The sequence below is a fragment of the Pseudopipra pipra genome, chromosome 16, assembly GCF_036250125.1.
Source record: "Pseudopipra pipra isolate bDixPip1 chromosome 16, bDixPip1.hap1, whole genome shotgun sequence".
NCBI classification, from domain to species: Eukaryota; Metazoa; Chordata; class Aves; order Passeriformes; family Pipridae; genus Pseudopipra; species Pseudopipra pipra.
The window spans coordinates 3,616,036-3,635,945 of NC_087564.1; the positions used below are offsets into that span (position 1 = coordinate 3,616,036).

General features: G+C 39.8%; 1 protein-coding gene and 2 long non-coding RNA genes across 19 annotated transcripts in view; all 3 read left to right on the forward strand.

Moving 5' to 3' along the window:
* The window catches only part of RBFOX1 (RNA binding fox-1 homolog 1), a 1,150,020-nt gene that overhangs the window by 296,020 nt on the left and 834,090 nt on the right, over positions 1–19,910 (forward strand). The window lies entirely within an intron of this gene.
* Positions 9,332–11,675, forward strand: LOC135422997 (uncharacterized). Its single transcript, XR_010434672.1, has 4 exons — positions 9,332–9,940; positions 10,406–10,628; positions 10,737–10,872; positions 11,395–11,675. It is a non-coding gene; the product is annotated as an uncharacterized LOC135422997 (long non-coding RNA).
* Positions 16,178–19,910, forward strand: part of LOC135423002 (uncharacterized) — a 34,335-nt gene continuing 30,602 nt past the window's right edge. Inside the window, exons 1-2 of one of the 2 annotated variants that reach the window (XR_010434675.1) lie at positions 16,178–16,346; positions 19,595–19,681. This is a non-coding gene — a long non-coding RNA (uncharacterized LOC135423002). The remainder of the gene's footprint in view (positions 16,347–19,594; positions 19,682–19,910) is intronic. The other variant, XR_010434674.1, reaches the window with a different exon arrangement.

Sequence of the window (19,910 nt, forward strand, 5' to 3'; positions counted from 1 at the left end):
AGGAAACATTGCCTGGCTGAGTAACACAGAAACCACAGATCTGTGTTTCTATATTCACTGAAAAACTGTAGGTTTTAGCACACTTTTGATTCTCAAAGCATTGTGAATGAGGACAAAATTCAGGTTAAGAATATTGACTGATCTATCAGTGCTTTTGAGCTTGCAATTCAGAATGTTATTGAGAAAATTCCTTGCATTAATAAGGCCTGAACAGGAGTCTAGTTGCTCTTTCACATCATAATCCCCCCTGCTATTTCATGAAAACTGGTTTGTTAACTTTACTGCCTAGTTTAAAGTTCTGTATCAAACACTTTCATTTCGGCCCTTTAACGTGATAAATCTCAGTTTTCAAATTTACCAAGAATTACTGACTGCTAAGCAAAAAATATTCATGTAGATAATCAAAAATAAATATTGTCTGGCAGTTCCATCATCTTCCCACTGTCAGACAATATTCTATACTACACTGGTGTACCACAGAATGCACCAAATTCTGCAAGGGAGTCTTAAATGGAGCAGAGTTTACATTGCTCAAGGATGCCCTGGCTGTGCACAGAGTTCAGGTACCTGAACCATAATTGTGGTGAAGCTGAATTGCTTCTAGAGAAGTGGCTCAAAATCCACTTGGAAGTTCTGTGTAGATACTGAATAGCATTTAAAATAGAGAGTCCCTGCTCTAACTTTTGCTGAGACATAAGTTGAAATTATAACTATTGAGCATTAACCCCTGTGGAATCAGACTGAAATGGAGACACAGGGTTGTTAGAGCTGTGACAAGTAAAACAACACAGCAAATGCCACCAGCCTGTTACTAACTTATTAGACCTGTTTTAAGGACAAACAGTGAAGTCTGAAAACCTCCTCTGACAGTAGAACCCCAGATCAGTGCAAATGACTTTCCCTGGGATGTGGAATTTAAAAACCAGAAAATCTGTTAAAACAAGAATCCAGAGTTCCCACGGCAGCTTCAAAATTCTGAACTCTGTTGTCCCAAACTCAAATTGCACATGCATAAATACATACACACGAGAAAATTGTGGTGTATCTGAATAGGCTGTTTGTAGTCTACCTTAAGATATTTCAAGGAGCAAGGTAAATCAGCTCATTTTTGTAGGTAAGAAACTGGCTTTTCAGCTTGCTCAGCTCCCCACTGTTTCTCTGAGAGAGATGGAAATCTGCCCGCTCTCTGCTGAAGCCTCATTGGAAGCTGTTCAGTATTCAAGGGGGTTGTTTGGGTTTTCTTTAACCTGGTTAGTTCGTGGAATAGAAGTTGAATTAATCTAAAATATTTCTGCTCTTTGGGCTATGTTTTCCACCTTCTCAATGTCCTGTGTTGAATCAATATTAAGGGTGTCAAATAATGTTTGGAGACACAACCTCAGGACTCTGGAGCTGTTCTGTTCAGGGGGGTAGGGGTGACTTTGCCCTCACTCCCTGCACTCCCACTGCTCACTATGAATGTGCTGCATAAATAAGCACAACTCTATCTTGCCACAGTGATTCCACAGAGATGCTGGAGTGCAGAAGTTTCTGCATCAGCAGCCCGGGATCAAAATAGGCTGCAAGGTAAATTGAAAGCTGTTCACTTCTCTTTAAACTGCTATGTTTGGGTCCTGATGTTCTTCACAAACAATTAAATTTAAAGCCATCTCTGGGAGATTTTGCTCTCTTCCAGAAATGAGTTAATAAGAATTTTCAATTTCTTGGTGTAAGTCTTAGGCAGGGCTGGAAGCAATGAGAGCAGAATTGAGTCGTGTGTAACTCAGTGCAGCCTCTCCAGCCCACCATGCTCTCTGGGACACGTAAAGGAGGCCATTTCCCATCTTTTCCTCTTGTTATCCAGTGTCTGAACTTCAGGTGAACCCCCAGTTCTGGTGGGATTTACTCCATATATAATGAAATCATTATTGTTATTTTAATTTCTGTAATAGAGCTGGGGACTGGAGTAGATGGCTGATAATGTACTTACTGCCTGCACCTTCTCAGCTCTTTTGGTAATACTTATTTTATAGAGACATATTCTTTACATATTCTTCACCTGAAGCATTATGCTGTACTTAATGCACTGCCAAAATTGCTCTCTTACTGTGGAGTCTGGGATGGTGGTCTTTGTTAGGTGACAGACCACCAGGCTTTGAGGACTCAGTCATTTCATTCAGCATGTGACAAACGTTGCTTCCTTATGAACAGTTACAGGAACAGCTTTTATCTGAAAGCAAACCCAGAGGTGTTCTGGTTGATTCTGTGTTATGGTGCAAAGCCACAGCTAATCAGATGCTCCCTTTGCTCTCACAGACACAGCATTTGGATCATTTGCTCTGATCCTTTTCTTAATGTTTAATAAATTCTTCGCTGTTACACTTTAATTCATTAACTTCACTTTTGAAAGGATCAGCTCAGCTTTTTCCAGCTGTGTATGTGAACATGAAAGAATGGAGCCAAGAAGTTTGATTCTTTCAAGTCCCAATCCCAGATGCCTCCACACTAGTTTGAGTATCATTATCCTGCTGTAGTAATTTAAGCACCTTATTGCCAGGATTCTTTCTAAGAGTGCAATTAGAAACTCTGAGCTGTTGGTCTAAGCTGTGCTCTGCTCCTCTATTCTTGCTTGAGAGCATTTTACATTCTCTCAGTTTTGAGAATATCCTTGATTGTGCTAATGATGTTCAAATGCCCTTTAAAAAGAGAAATTATAACCTTGTGCCTTTATTGAAAACTTTTTTCAGTGTATTGGTGTAAGAAAACCCCAATTTCTGGGGCTAAGAAAAGACCTGAGAATAAATATACAACTAGGAATGTCAGTGTTTGGTAGGGCTGGGTAGTGTCAGGCTTGGTAGTGGGTTCAGGAGGTAAATGCTATAGTATTGTCTAGGAATGACTCTAAAGTATTTGGGTTTGGCAGCTTCTCACCCCTCTTGTTTTGTAGTTTTGAAATGTTCATTTGCATTAGTAAAATGTACAGAGCAGCTGATTCTGAGAGATAACTCTCCATCCTGAACTTGCAGAAAACCAGTATTGGAACAGCAAAGGAGCTTCTGTTTCAGGAATGAGCTCGACAGAGCCAGGCAAAGAGATCCTTGGTGTGGTCTCTGATGATCTGTACTAATCTACAGATTTTAAAAATAAGTTTAAAATGCTCAGGAATTACTAGCAGTACTCTGTGAGGAAATAATCTTTAATCTTGCTTGCTGGAACCCATGGTGCTTTGTCGTTATAAAATCCTGCAGTAGGATAAATGCCATGAGCTGCCTTAATGTCTACACATATGTAATAGATACTTAAGCAACATGCATATATATATTTTATTGACCTGTTCTTCCAGCTCATTAAACACAGCTGTCACTTTCTATCAGCAGATAATGCAATGAAAGTCATTTGGAGAGGGAGATGATTGGTTATATTAAATCTACCATGTGTTGTTTATTTTGCTTTGTAAAAGAGAAGTCATTTTATTGCAGCCATTTGCCAAACCCAGCTATCACTAAGTGGAGGGAAGAGAGAAAGCGATGGAGAAGTGTAATCTGATAGAGCTAGTTGAGGAAAAAGCTTTTTTTCCAATGTTGCTGGATAATAATAGGCATCCTCCTGTCAAAAATTGGAGGAACAATACAGAGAGATTAACAGAGAGATTACCTGAGCTGTCTTCATTTTCAAAGGCATTTTGATTTGTAGCCCACATTGACAGTGAACGGCTGTTAATGATGTTTTTGTGCCCTCTAATTTTTCCACTCCTTGTAGGGGAAATACAGATCAAGGTATGTGTTAGGCATTCAACTCTCCTTCATTTTAAAAACATGTTGAGGTTCTTTATTCCATGAAAATTTTCCATCAAATTCCTTAAATTATCTTGTCACATGTCCTTGGGAACCACTGCAGCTGATAACTATGAAATGTGCATCTCACATGTAATATTAAGGGTCTAAAGGAAACGTTGTCTCTCTTTGGTGAAGTCATTTAATCTCACTGTGCATCAGTTACTTCCAGAAGAACTAATAAGAGTTTTATTCTTTTTAATGAGAATTTTAATTTTTGACTCAGCATTCAGGAAACTTTGAGGTCATGGATATAGTTTATGCCAACATAAAGACTTTTTGAAAGAGATCCACTGTAGCAGTCACTATACTTTCATTTATTGCCCATTAAATCAATCAACTAAAAAAATTAGCGCTGACTTCTCCGAGGAAACTGGTTCTTTGGTGAAGTCAGGTTTAATTTAGAGGTGCAGGTGTATATCTGAAAGGACAATCTACAGTTGTAACAAATGGATTTAGTGCTGCAAAGAAAGGGCAAGGGAAGCCTATCGCTCTTCCTCCAAAAACAGGACACCGAGCGTGTCCTCTGTGACACGTGGTGCTCAGAGCTGCCCTACATTTGTACTTTATCCCCTCTGCCCACTTGAGAGAGTTGTTCTGAAGAACTGCATAAAAATGGGCTTATTCTTAGACTAATAACTTCTAGATACAGAGTGCTGTCACCAGCTTGTAAGGATGACCTCCAGAGATGCTGTAATGTACAGTGTTGCACAACGGATGGTAAATGTAACTTTAATACCAAAATCTTTATATGTAGAAACACAATCATTTTATACCCTACTTTTTTGAACTGGTCTGCAGGCGCCTGTTTCTGGTAGAGCAGTGAGAGAACAGTCTCTGTGATCTTTCCTGTTTCCAAAGATATAGAAATAATAGCTGTTGGTTAAGAAAAAAAAGGGGATATTTGGTTTCACTCGTGCTACACTTTTTAAAAACATGAAACACCCAAGCTGTTAGACACCTTAATTTCTAACAGGGCTGCTTCTTTATGCTCCTAATCCTTACAAAAACAGAGAAAGCAAAATGCCATCAGCACCAGAGCAGGGCAGGGGCTGCACATCATTTATACAAGGAGACATTATGTCCCCGGGACGTTACAAAGAAGCAGCTGATTGAAGCATTAACGGGTCCCGAGTCCTTTCCTGTGACAGACACAAGGTCACTGCACTGGCTGAGTGACTGAGGAGTTGATACCTGGTGCCTCCCCACCCTTGCTCAGCGTGCCTTAATCCACTGGCTGTAGTACTCCGTCTTTTTTGGAGGGGGAGGGAGGTGAAAACAGCCTAAAGAGATGAATATTTATGTCCATATTTCTGTAATTTAAATTCCCTCATTGAATCCAGGACGTACAGCTTCCACCAGTGGGAGGATCCAAATCTGTACAAGTGCAAATGCTGCTGGTGAGGAAGCTTTCTTCACCAAAAAAAAAAAAAAAAAAAAAAAGAAATGGAAGCAAACCTTGTGCCTAATGATGATGAATGTCACCAAAATGAGTGCATTCAGGGGAAACAAACACTCTTAAATGCTCTGTATATATTATCCCCATGTTTTTTCTTTCAGTAAGCAAAGGAAGAAGCACACTGATGGTGCCTAATGTACAGCTACATATGTATCTCTATATATATCCTGGGAACACTGGTAAATGCTCTTTCAAAACGATCGTTTCTGAGCTGCAAGAAATTGGTGGCAAGCCCAGCTTGCTTACATGGGAGAGAGGGCAGACAGGGCAAAAGGGAGAATGTATTTCATACCAGCTTTCCCTTCTTCAGTCTCCAATTAATTGCACTTAAACCAATAATCCAAGAGAGAAGGACAATAATTTATTCTGTAATACATGAAGTGGTTTTCATTAAAACCACGACCCAAAGCTGGGCTTGGCAGGGAAGACCCTGACACTGCTCTGGGGAGGACAAAGCCAGGAGGCTCCTGGCTGACCAGGGGACTGCTGGGGCAGCTCAGCCTGTGTGTCCTGAGTGCAGGACTCCAGAAGGGCTGCAAAGCAGGATGATCAGAGGAAAATCAGAAGCTCTGCTGAGTTTATACTGATGCCCTGAACATTTCTCTCTTTCAATTTTTATTTATCGTCTGCTCGTTTAGTCTATCTAATGAACAACCTCATATGTAACCTCATAATGAAAACATTACAGAGTATTTCATGCTTAGCTGGAGCCGAATTTGTCTCTTTGTTTAAGCAAGACACGCATTTGTAGGGTTATTAGAAAATAATGCATCCACTGTCTATTTGAAAATAATTGCCTGACATTGATTTGGAAGCGATGAAATTTATCAGGGAATAACGCTAATGATGTTATTGATAATGCAGACTCATTAAAACAGCTTTTATCATCAGAGACAATTCCTAGGAGCCACAATTTTGCATTAAGCCTGTGCACCAGCCACCATATAAAATCAGTGCAAAAACACAGACGTTGCCTCATAAAGCTTATGATCTAAATATAAGATAAGAGATGACAATAAGATGTGGCTGCAGTCATAACACATCTCCAGCCTCACTTTTATTAACTGGGAAGGGCACTGCAGCCAAGGTGAATTAGAAGGGAAAAATGAGTGAGGATTGATGGGCTTTTTTTTTTTTTTTTTTTATTATTATTACAAGTGGGGAAGAAGTTGTAAAAGGGTCTTTTCTAAAATCAAGCCCTGGGCCGGTGGGCATTGATACATGCACTGATCTGGGGGAGGTCACCTGTCATTTCTGAACAACAGGAGAGTTCTTGAGCTCTCAGATCCGCAGGGACCTTTCTGCTGACTGGCACAAACAGCTCATTAAAAGCCAGTTATTGGCAACCACGGCAGGGGATGTGTCTGGGACCACACCTGAACAGTGAGATGGGGAACGTTATCATATTCCATAACTGCCCAATATCTTCAGGGCTGTTGTAAGCTTTAATGGAACACACAATAGACAAGTGACCTACCAAATAAAGCTGGGTAATAGGGGTGGCTGACTGGCCTGACCTGGGAGTCCTTCCCAGCAAAGGTGGGGCTCCTTCACATGGAATTTACATAAACTAATGGTGTGGTCCCAGAAATAAGATTATAAAGCAGTCTTATAAACAGTTACATCTCAAGCCCCTGCCAACATGCAGTGCTGTGATAGATTCAGAACCTTCCTGTCCTCAGGGGGTGGATTTTCAAGGCACGTTCTTGTGTTTGTCACAGGGTTCACGTGGTCTCTGCTGCCACAGACCTGGGATCTTTCCTGGGTAGGCTCCACTGATGTTAATATTTGATATTCTACATATTCCACTTGCCTGATTTTTCCTCATTCCTGGCCCTGAAAACATGAATTTCAGGAGAGTGGCCATTGTCTGCTCAAACCTGTCTGAAGGACTGGTGCTGGGAGCCAAACATCCAACTGATTTACTGCACAGCAACAGCTGGAAGAGGGGGTAAAACCACAGTATAGTGGATTTTGAGACAAATTATAGCACCATGCCAGGAGACTTTAAAATTCCAAGTAGTGAGCTTGCTTTAAGGTTAAAATGGATATTCTAAAATCAAGACAAGTCATCCTAGTAATGGTCTTCCTGAAAGAAATGCTTCTGAGTGTGAATGGGAAAAGCTCTTCATGAGATACTCTAATGCTTAAATGTTCTCCCAAAGCATCACAGTTTTCAAGAACTTTTGAAGAAAATTAAATACCTACTGAAAATGTGCAAAATGAAAAACACATTTTTCCCATTATTTTAATACAATCATGCTTTGCCTCACACAAGCAGAATAATAATGTTGTCAGAAAAATAACAGTAAAAACAAACATTCTTTTATTTAGAACAGTCTGGGTGGGGTTATTCCTGATGTTTTAAAGTTTGCACTGTGGTATAGGAAAGGTAATATCATATCACACATCAAAAGGCTCAATAAACGTGTGTTCATCACTCATAAGAAGTTAAAGACAGACCTTAGAGTAGAATAAATAATTTTTAAAAAAAGAATCTATGTTCATTCCTGATCTGTCTAAACTGATGCACTGTCATAGGCTTTTAATGGGTCCAAAATCCCTGGAGGCTTCCAGACTTAAAGAACTGAAATGAATCTGATGGAGGGCTTTTCAAATGGATTTGTAAAGGTTTCAGGAGTTTCCTGTTGTTCACGTTACGATCCTTGCCAGCTGTTGTAAAGAATTATTTGTTTTCTGGTTTAGTTTACCCAGTGTGAGACAACAGGAAATCAGCACAGCAGAAGTTTCTCATTAAACATACTTTGTTTTCGTTGTATTTCCCATTTTTGCTAAGTAGGAAGGTATGAACTTTTCATCGTGAAAAATCAACATGACCTTTTGCAAAAATGAGGTGAAAATGTTTCAGCATTTGGATGTTCTGGCATTTCAGCAAAAGACCAAATGAATTTTAACACGTAATATATCCTAAAATATGGACAGTAACATGAATTGCTTTCCCTAACTTGGCTTGAAACTTATTCATGTGGTTTGAAGTGATCATAAGAGTTCATCTAAGTAATCCTAAAAAAAAAATTGTCTAGGGAAAAAAAATGGGACATTTTAGGTAAATTCCTTTTTGTTAATTCCTTGAAGACTCCTCTATGGTATATTATATATAAAATCATATATATATAATATATGATTGCTGTTGATATTTTTATTTGGTGTTTGCAAGGTATGAAGAAGTGTTTCTTCCAGCAAAATTTAAAGTATGTCATGGACTGTTTGAAAAATTTTCGGATTTGGAGCTGATGTGATGGGCAGGGTCATTACAGATCCTGCTTGATATATGTTGCTTCCATGCTGCAGCTTGGAAAAGCCATTGCAGATGGCTCTTAGTGTATAAACCTCTAGTAAACAGTCTCACAACAGCAGCAGGAATTGTTGGGTCCCAGAGGATTTGTGGCTTAACAGGAGAAACTGTTGCACACAAATTTGACTTTAGCAATGTGACTTGACCATCTGGTACCCAAATAGCTGCTGAGCTGAGTAAAGGTGAGGACATACCTGTGTGCATCACTGGGCTGGAGTTTAGTGAGGGTGAGTTCTAGTAAATGGGGGTTATAGAGCAAAGGAGTTCACCTACCCAGGGCCAACAATGCTGCTCTTTCTAGGTAGAACAGCTTGTCTGATAGTTATGTGAACAAATGGTGTATACACTAAATAATAAGAGTTTTTATATGTTCTTCACCTGGGCATGGTTCAGGTTACCTGCTCACAGCTGAACTCATTTCAAGTGTATTAAGATGCTTGGGACATTCAGGATTCGTGTTTTGGGCACACTGAACTCAACTGTGGTTGAAAATCAGCTAAATAAGTCAAACAGCTCTGTCCTTACTCCTCTAATGCTGAGGAGACTCTCCTTGGGAGCAGAAATATTCACTTAAATGTATCCTTTAAACAACATGCACTTTGAATTTTAAAGAATGAAGAACAAACTAATAGGAAAAAAGAATTTTCCCCCCCCACCAAGCTCTCCCAGCTCTGAGGTACATGGGATAGATTGCAAATGGTAAAGTATAGGTAGGGGTAAAAGTTAATCTCTAAAGAAGAACTTTTGATAATACCTTTGTATTGCTAGAAATGTCCTAAACTCTCAGTGGATGATTAGTAGAACATGGCATCCTCTTGTTGTCTTTATGCTGTAGGGATTGCCTGTATTATTAAAATAGAATTTCCACCATTTTAGTTTACCGGAGTTTCAGAAGACAGAAAATAACATTTCACTCGGCCCTGCTTGGCTGTTCCTGTCCCCGGATGGCTCAGAGATCCTTCCTTCAAGGAAATCCGTGTCCCAGTGGTTCCATACACACACCAACATGCATTTCTGTGTCAGCAAAACAGTTCTGACAACTGCAGGGAATGCTGCTGTTTGAGGGTATTCCAAGGAAATAACCTCTGCTGGGAAATGCCTGTAAGGGTTCCACGGGGGTGGCTCAACCCCACTGTTTTCACTGGAGGAAAACCCGCCTGGTTTCTGGGAGCACATCCTTGCCCCAGTGGGATGTGCTGGCATTCCGTTCCTCCCGTGTTCCACTTGTGTCCCTCATCAGAAGGGAACATGCAGCCACGTTCTGTGTGCCCCAGAGCTGGGTCCTGCAGTGCAGCTCTCCCTCCTGCCTGCTCCATCTGTGGCAATCCCACCCAGGGGAGATGTTGCAAGGCAGTGAGTCCCCAGTGGGATGTAATGGAACGGAAGCAGATGGTGAGCTGAGGAAAATTTCAGGGGAGGATTACATTTTCCAGTTACTGTCTTTTTGATTTCACTCTTATTGTCTGATGAATTGTGTCAGATTTGATCCTTCAGATTGAAAAGCTGCTGCTAAATGTGCTCCCAAATGTACAGATAAAGTAAATGGCTGCTGCCAACGTACTCTCTCAGAAACTTAATTTTTTAATGCATTTTAGGAAGGGCTTCTTGTTCTGTTGTGTCTGCTGTGTGATTTCTGCCTTCAGCTGAGGATTTTTTTTATATCATTGTATATGGTGATGACTGTGGGTTCAGGAGCCTGCTGTTTTTTTTAAACAGTATATTTACCTGTGTACTTGTAATTTATCTTGGCCGAGGCAAGCAGAAAGCCTTTCTCTTGCCCTGGCATATTTACACAGCTTTCCTTTGGCTTGTTTGTAGTCTCTGATTAACACAGGGCTATATAACCCTGTTTGCCAAAGCAAGACTAAGAGAGAAGGGAGGGACAGACCTTGAGACCTCAGAAGCAGAGCCGGGGAGGACACAGAGCCAGAGCCAGTGGGACAGCAATGCCAGCCTCTGGGAATGTGAGGAGAAGAGGAGGAGGATGCCTTCCCAAGAGGAAGGCTCCTGCCCCACCTCAGGACTCGTGGCTGCACAGCAGGTTCACTGCCCTCAGAGCTGAGGAGCAGCCAGAGGTGCTCCCAGCAAAGCCTCTGGCCAGCTGACCCTGAGCCCTGTGGCAGCTGGAGCTTTTCTTTGTGATTTTCAGGAAACTCTATCACAGCAGAGAAGGCTCAAATCAATTCTGGTGGGAAGCAGCACCCTGTGCTGCCCAGAAAGCAAAGTCCAGTATTGAAGCTGATCCATTTAGTGCCAAAGAGGTCACAAATTGGAGCATCTTCACTGTAAGAATCAAGGGGGTTCTGGAAGCACTATGAGTTTTGGCTCTTTAATCTTTGCTCTGATTGCTTCCTATCCAAACAATTTATTAGAAAGCAGAGAACCTTTAATTCCACCAACTAACAATTCAAACAACAGTTGGGATAGGAGATGCTTTGACTTTTAATAGCAGAGGGATTTTAACCCTGCTTTCCCAGTTCTTCAGTGCCCCATTCAGTATGGTTGGCACCACTGTCTCATCCCTCTTGCTTCTTTTTGTTGTTTCCTAAGTAAAAAACCTGTTTTGATTGACAAGCAAATATTTGCCAAATCATATCATATTTGTGAAATAGAGTGAAACAATGTTTTTAACTATAAAATAACCCACCAAACCAAACAAAAAAACCCAAACCCCAACCTGTTTGCCTTCTAATAGTAAATGAAAAAGCATATCCAGCTGTGACTTTCAAGATAATCTGTTAAAATAAAGGCACTTCCTTTGCAAATTCTAAGCAAGCATGTAACCTCATACAATAACTCTCACCCAGGCCCATGTGGATGGTTGGTGACAACTTCAAACCTGGCATATGTAGAAAGGACAACACTGCATTTCTAAGACCCTATGGCTGAAATATGAAAATATTATGCTCCAAATAGGAGCAGCTGTGGCTGAGATGAACAGTTCTCATCAATCCAGTGTGAAAATAAACATTATACACAATGATCAGCCCTCAGCTGAATGGAGGCTGGGAGGTCTGTACTGGTCCAACCTCACATCCAGCTGGTGATTTATCAGTAAACATTTCTGTATTACCTACAGACTCTCAGACTTTTCAGTCCACGGTTATTTTTTCTGATTATTAATTGTTATTTTACACAAAATTCAAGAGGACTAAGAAACGTCAGGGTAGTATTTACAAACAAAGAAGGGTAAAATTCTTCATTGTTTCATCCTCTCCCTGTCATTTTCATCCAGAACTGAGGACTGAACCTGCTCCTTTAACCAGGGCTCCATGGCAGTAATGGCCAAAGAAGGTTATTGAACACACAAACATTATCTACATCCATCTTATCAATAAATGTGTCATGAGCCAATTTGATGCAATTACATAGAGGTGCCCTTTCTACAATACCAGTAGATCACTTTGATGTGCAACTCGAACAATAATACTTTAAAATACTTTAAAATACCTTTAGGGAGAAAAAAAGAAAATCAAAACTCATTTTCAGGCACAAGGATATTCTCTGGATGGTCTCTACATATTCATTAAAGAGAAGGCTGATAGTTTAGCTTGAAAAAACCCAGCAGTAGAAAATCTCTCACGTGAATTATGTGGAATTAGGACTCAAATCTTGGATAAAATTAAGCCCCCCTCTAGCTATGGCCAATGCTGTGCCTGCCCCAGTATCAGATGTTGCTGGACTTAAAAATATTTTGTTTATTATTGCAAAATTATGCTTTGGTGACTGTACATATAAAAGTGTAACCAGATCTTTTCTGCCTCATTTCTTCCTATATCCTTATATCATGTTCAGTCTTATTTTTCTTCTCCCTCAGTTAAATGCTGCATGTTGATTTATTCCATTATGCAAGACAAGGTTATAAAAGGATTTCAACTCTTTTGAATTGAATCAAGGTCTGAGGAGTGGGTAAATCTAAATGAGGTGGAATTTTGTAGTAGATCATAATGGCAGCTTTCTGAGTGCTTCCTTTTATTTAGTGCTGGCTTATTTACTCAGGCTTAGAAACTCATAAACCTTGTAAATATGCATGTAAGTGTAATGAACTTCCCTAGACTGCTGTGGCTCAGCTTCTTTCAGTATATTTTATGTGCCATTTTATGTATTTGATTTTCTTCCTGTACTGATGTTGCAGACAACTAGGACATTTGAGCTACCTGATGCTGTTGCCACTTAAGTAACTTGTTTATGTGATGGAACATTCTTTGGGAAGGTTCATGTTTAGCACTTTTCATGCAAGAATGATTTAGAAGCATCAGAAGTTTCCAGGAGCTCTGAATGTTTGACTTGGCTGCCATCTGCTACTTTCTGGAGCCTGAAGAGGCAAGAGGTTCATCGTTTTCCAGGGTAAAATAGTCTGTGGAATTCATACCTGTATTTGTGAGGCTGGCCAAATACACACTGGGGTACCACCTTCACAGAGGCTCTGCCCAAGCAGCTACACTGCTGATTTCATCTAAAACATCACAGTGCCTTGGAGAATCCAAGGAGTGACACGTGAAAAGGAGAGTGTTGTTTGTGGAACCAGCACGGTGGGGAAGGAACAGCACACGGATCACTAAGAAGGACTCAGAGCACCAACATATTGTTATTGCCTTTGCAGATCAAGTTTGGATCCCTAAAACATGACTTATGAACAGCACAGAGCTCATTAGCCTAGGCAGGAGTCATTAGAATGATAGATGTGTAAACATCTTTATATTCCCGTGCAAGGGAAGATATTTTGCAATTCTCAGCACCTCTCAATGCATATGGAAATCATGCCATGAATGGGCACATCACTCCTGAGTGCCCACTCAGGGTGATTCTGGCACTCCAGGAAAAGATGTACATGTGCCCCTACATACAGGGGGCAAAAGCAAATGAGGATAATTACACTGCAACAAGCATTGGGATTTGACAGTGCTTAGACAAAAATGTGTATTTATTTTAAACTTAGATTTGTGACTTTGCTAATCAGAGTCCAAACTCCTGATTCCGTTGCACCTGGTTTGCATTATTCCTATAGGATGGAATTAGTGAAAAAAGTATCTTGAGTTTATTCTCCATAAAGGGAATTTGGAGTTGCATAGGGCCAGTTTAGGAATACTTTCAAGCATTTCTATGTTCCAGCAATCTCCATGCTACGAAAGCCCCATAGGCTGCTAGACAGTTATATGTCTTTTTGTTCCTCTCTAATGAAGCCATAATAAGGCACCAAACCTCTCTGAGTCATTCCTCAAAAATGAAATACAGAAGCAGTGCTGTGTTGGGCTATGGCACTGTGTGATAAAGTGCTATAAATACAAATTACAGCAGCACCAACAGGGGGTTTTGTGCAAAAAGGTAGGAAATTCTACTTTTCTGTGAATGTTTTTGGTTTAGCTGCTGACAGACCTGAAACAGCTCTGGGGATTATCCAACATGAATTCCAGGAATAGTGTGGTAGATATTGAGCTCCTGTTTTCCAGCTCCTATGAAATTAATGGCAGTAGGAAAAGCAGAAGTCTTATTGTATTTGGAAAAATATTGGAAAGTGCATTTAAATTAACTGTTTAGAAACAGGCCAGAGCAGCTGGAGTACAAGAATGTCATGATGACTGCTCGGGACTGACCATCATGGGCATTGCTGTCCATGTTCCTCAGGGGGTGCAGTTTCTGTGGGCTGTGAAGTCATAAATATCTCCTGAAATAGGGATCAAAAGTTATGCTTTTAAGTTGGGTTTTTTTTCCACTAAGCATGTGAAAATTCCCCTATTCAGTAATTCAGTATTTCTATCCATGATCTCTCCTGAGTGTGGCCATTCCCTTTTCCCACACTAAATGTGCCCACAGGAGCTGGGCCAGCCTTCCCTGAGCTGCCTTGTGCAATCCCAGGTAATTCATCTCACTTTCCCTTTCCCTTTGAAAAATAAGGCTCTTTCAAAATCATTAGGTAATGACACTACTATAAAAGAACCACATCATATTTTAGCAGCAGGACTCCTCTGAGCAGTGGTTTAATGAGTGTGAAAATACAGGATTTGAAGTGACTGTGGCTTATAACACTGCAGGTAAATGCTACTTCCACTCACCCCACAAAAATTCTCATAAAACTTCTAAATTCAATAGTATAGACTAATAGAACAATTTGACTGTGTTTGCATCTTTTTTTCTGAACCTTCTACCTGAATACATTTACATTTTTTTCATATTCCACTGTACACAAATTGTGTAGATAAAATCAATACATTTTATTGTGTTACAATGTGCAATACAACGTAAAATCAAAGACCAAAACAAATCAGGCCTCAACATAAATACATACTTCAGGATTTTTCAGGAAGCTATAAAAGATATATGAGATTAATTTCTTTGGCACAGAGAAGGATCTGTAACCTACGTTTCTTTAGCCAGTAATTATCTAATCTTACAATTGCAAGGGATAGACATAACACTGACCACATAGTGGATGGGTGAATTTGTGAAGTTCTTGAAATATGAAATTTGTAAAGTAATCCTTTGAATGTTATTTTTCTGTCCTCTCCTTTTCCATTTTCCAGGATCACCTAACTTCACAATCATTTACCTTTACTAACTTTAATTATAAAGTTTAATTAACACTGTAAAGGCCTTTACTGTAAACCACGTCCTTATTAGTCAATTTTTTTAAATAAATGAAAAATGCCTTGACAAGACCATCTTAAGCCACTGTTGTAAAACCACTTAAGTCAAGTTGTTGTAAAGAAGCAAAGATCTGAAAAAAGTGATAACTCAACCCTCAGGAAACTATGGGCAAAAATAGAATTGAGCTGCAGTCCTTTATTGTGGGAAAGTCTTTGACATTTATGCTGTTTATGACTTCACTGAAAAATTAAAGAGGGAACTGAAAATCTGCAGCTCAGTGATGAAGTTAAAATAAACCAGCTGACACTACTCCTCTGTAGGACAGTGACCTTCCCCTTACCTGGAAAATATTATTGTTTCTGGATGAAACCAAATTTGTGACCGTAGTGGAGTGGTAAGACTGGATGTGTTGGACTGCTGGGACCTGAGACAGATGCCAGAGCAGTCAGAGGTGGATCAGGAGAACCACCAGAGATCCTGGGCACTGAGAGGGCAAAACTGAGCCTGGCACCACCTGAGCAGCCTGAATGAGAACTACAGGAGCTGCAGTTGTGGTGAGGAGGAAGGATTTCTTTAGTAGGAAATGTAGGTAGGACAAGGTGAGCTACCACTGGTGGGAATTCTTTCAATGCAGGAGGGTGTCAGAGGGCCTGTATATATATGTATATGTATACATGCCACTATGGTGGAAAGAAGACAAAAGCCTCTCCAGACTTGCTGTTTTGTGCTGAGATCCCAGGTCTGGCTTAGGTTAGGACTCTGGGGAAGAGGTGTTAACAGCTACATGACACATTGCCACAATCATTGCTGCTGCTCCCCATGTCTCCCTCACCACAGGAGCAGCATCGAGGCTGCTCAAAGTTCTGTCCTCAGCCTGTAGAGCAAGAAATATGAGGTGAAACGGTGCTCTGGTTGAGCCTCTCACATTGCACGTACCTGAGAGAGAAGTAACAAGGTATAAACCACTTAAAGGCTTTTTAAGGACAACAGAGACTGTGTGTCAACAGAAATTAGGTTGCATCATAATGTAATTGTGAAGTCTGAAGTCTTAACAGATCCCCACACGCACGGAGATGCCACATCACACACACACACAGAGGAAAAGGAGAAGAAAAAAAAAAAAAAACCAAAAGAAAAAAGCTCTCCTGGGGAGTTACCAGTTAGATGCAAGCAAGTGGGTTTGTGTCATCCTGACAGATCAAGGAAGGCAGCTCTGGCTCCACACTGCCAAGTCTTCTGTGGAGTAATGAGTCTTTTATAATAAAATAATCTCTTGATAGCCCTCCCTGGTCTCGGGAAATATTAGAGATAGCAATAATAGTATGGCAAACCGGTGCTTGTTTTGTAAGGCTAAATGTATTTGTGTTGTTAACAGAGTGTTTATTTTTCTTTACCTTTGCACAGGACTGAGGTTAAGACAAAAATAGATCCTGCTGCACCTTTTTGACCGTGACATTGTGTGTTTTGTTCAGTTCTTTGGGATGTCTGAGATCTGTGGCAGTCAGCTTGTTCCTTTCAGCTTGTTCCTTTCAGCATGTTCTTAATGCTAATTTTCCATTTCCTATGATTTTACTGGAAAGAGGCAAAAACCACGAGAAAAGCCTTCAAAATGTGGAACTTTAATTATTAGTACGCAATCTCGATTTAGAGGAGTTCTTTTAGCATGTATTTTTCACAAAGCTCTGAACCTTGGTTAATTTTAGCAAGTCTGATGAACTAAAATAGATGTCCTCTGCTTGAAAGTCAGATGATTCAGTTGAACCACAGACCCTTCAGCTTTTCAGGGCTGCGTGGCTGTGGAGACTCTGACTTTTAGAATGTGTGTTAATTGTTGAAATGGAAATCAAGTATTTTGGCTTTTTTTTTTTTTTTTTTTTTCAATCTTGAAACGTTTTTCTGCAGTGTGCTTTGAGCTGCTATTGAAAATCTGTGAAGGTATATTACCTTAATGTTAATAGACAGTGATTTGGACCATGTAGTCAAGGAATTGTTACGTGTTTGGCCCATGCCTTGTGCAATATCTGTGCTGCATTGCAATTCCAGCCCCTGACAGACAGTGATAAGATGTGCACAGGGCTTTGGGTTACTCTCACTCACTGGGGAGATTTTCTCACAAGGAGAAAACAAAAGGAGAACTAGGATCTGGAAAAAAAAAAATCTATCTATCCAGTTTGAAACATCCCTAAAGCCAATCATGCTATGTTTGAAATCTTCCATTCCTCCAAGCTGTCAAAAATCTGGCTTTCAGTGACTGTGGCCTGATTTTCTGACTGTTTGTCCTGCAAACTAGCACAGGAATTGAATGTTTAGCACATCTTAAAGTCATTCTGGGACTTGTTACTTGTTTATTTGGGTATGTGCCTGGAGAATGGCAGCAGATGATTTGCAATCCAAACCTATCAGAAGTTGGGATGAAAATTGTCACTTTTTGTTCTACTCTCATTATTCTAATTAGGCATCCCTTGAAACTTAGAACAATGGCATTTTAAGCTCCAACCAGGTCTTCAGTGGGGAAAATCATTCCAATTTGGAAGGAAAAAGAAAGGAAAAATTGTTACAAAAAAAATTTCTGGCTCTCTAAAAAAGAGAGAGAGAACACAAATGTGAGGCTGAATGGATGCACATTCCACCACACATGCAAAGCCTCTTCCAGGGCTTTGTTCATATTTGAATCTGGCTCTGGTTCTCCCAGCGGATTTGTCATTTGGACCCCACATTTGTGGCACGTTTGTAGTCTCAGCCCTTTAGTGAAAGAACACTTTGGAATCAGATATCTGCAAAACATTGTGAAGGGAAAAGATTATTTACAAACATGACTTCAGAATATAGAATAGAACGTTTTCTATACAAAATAAAGTGTCACCCCATTGGAAATCTTTCAGGGAAACCTCGTCTTATCTGTTTTGTTCTGTGGAAATGATTCAGTGTTTGTGGTTACACCACAAGACAATGTGGCTTCCACTGAATTTGTAGGGACAATCTATTTTGAGACACTGAATGAAATCTACTGTGTGTGGGTAGAGTCAGTCTATCCAGAGCAAAATTAAAGGAAGTTTCAGCTGACTTTAGTGGAATGCTTTCAGGGAAAAGGTGATGTCAAATAGAAAAGCTTCAGAACACAGATTTTGGGTCCATCAGTATAGGAATTCTAGGAAGGAGGGGAGGAGCATTTAACCAGAGGTGTAACTGGGTTTACAGCAGATGCATGATGTGTAACTCTTTATTCCCAATACAGCTGGAAACTTGGAGAGTCTGGATTGCACACATGCTCTTAAATGCTGCATAACAATGAAGGGTGCACATAGAATATTGAGTTTTGTGTGTATTTCATTATTACACATTGTGGTTTTACCATATACAGAACAAACTAAATGTTACCTCCCAAACTGCAACTATTTTAAGATAAATATTTTCATTGATAATAAGTTTTCAAAGACACTTTTCATGACATATAATCACACTGCTAATTTTTCAAGCACAGATAGCTAAATCTAAAGCCTGCTCTTCCAGGGCTTTGTTCATATTTGAATCTGGCTTTTTATTAAAGGTAGAACTTTGGTTCCTAAACCAGCTTTCACACACTGAAATAAGACATCACTTGGATTGTTCTCTGAAACACCTGGTGCAGATATTACAAAACAAAAGCTAAACTTCAAGGAGAAGTAACTTTAATTTTCTGTTACTCAAAAGTGCATACACACTTCTCTAGTTCTAATTTTTTTAATTCTACCCTGTGTTTATCCTTTAAGAACATTTTAGCCTATAAAAGCACAGGAAAAGCAAGGTTCTAGTTGGCTGAGGTAGCACAAACCACAGAATACTGAGCTAATTTCATTCCTCCCTGACACACAAGCACCTGTGATTCCTCCTCCACTTGTTGGTGTTTGGGTGCACCTGCCTGGAGTTGTGTTCCATGGTAATACCTTTAACCAAAATCATACTTTGAATTTGTTAATAGCACTCATTGTAATTACTGTGTAATACTTAATTGGGATTCATGTAATTATTATTTTAAACCACTTTACATGTTCTGATTTGAATTTTTAATTTAGAAAACACATACTCAGTCCTTCGATCTGATTCCCTCTGGATGACTGTGGATGGAACATACATTTTAATGTGTCAGGTTATTTGTATGCACCAGGATTTTCCCATTCTAAACTCCTGAATCTATGCTAGTATTTATATGTGTAAAGTTACTGGCAGTCCAGGGTCATATATTTTAATCTCTAAAACCTTTGTTTGCTCACACAGTAAAACTATTTAGATTTGAGGTTCTTTAATAAAACACATACAAAATAATTTGTCTTACACAGTGTCTTAACTGCAAGTTACATTTCTATGCATTTTTAAATGCATGCTGTTAATAAAAATACCTAGCTGTGCATATATATAATTTTAATTACTTATTCTTCATTTCAGAAAGTATCTTTACACTGAATTTAGAAGTCACCTTGCAGAGATTAAAAGCGAGCTGTATGGACAGGATGCTAGGAAGTCATTAAATAGGTATGATTTAAAGAGGAGAGGATAAACTTTTTACCTACTGTGGCCTCTATGAGCCTGTACCTTCTGATACTGCAATATTCATTTTCTTTAAAAGTATGGGGTGTCAACTGCACCCAAGGCCTGGGGGGGGTGTTTCTCTCAGGAATAATTACAGTCCTGCTGTCCTGACACATTGGCTTCAGTGAGAAACAGTATTATTCTGAAACACCACCAGGATCTTATCTAGAGG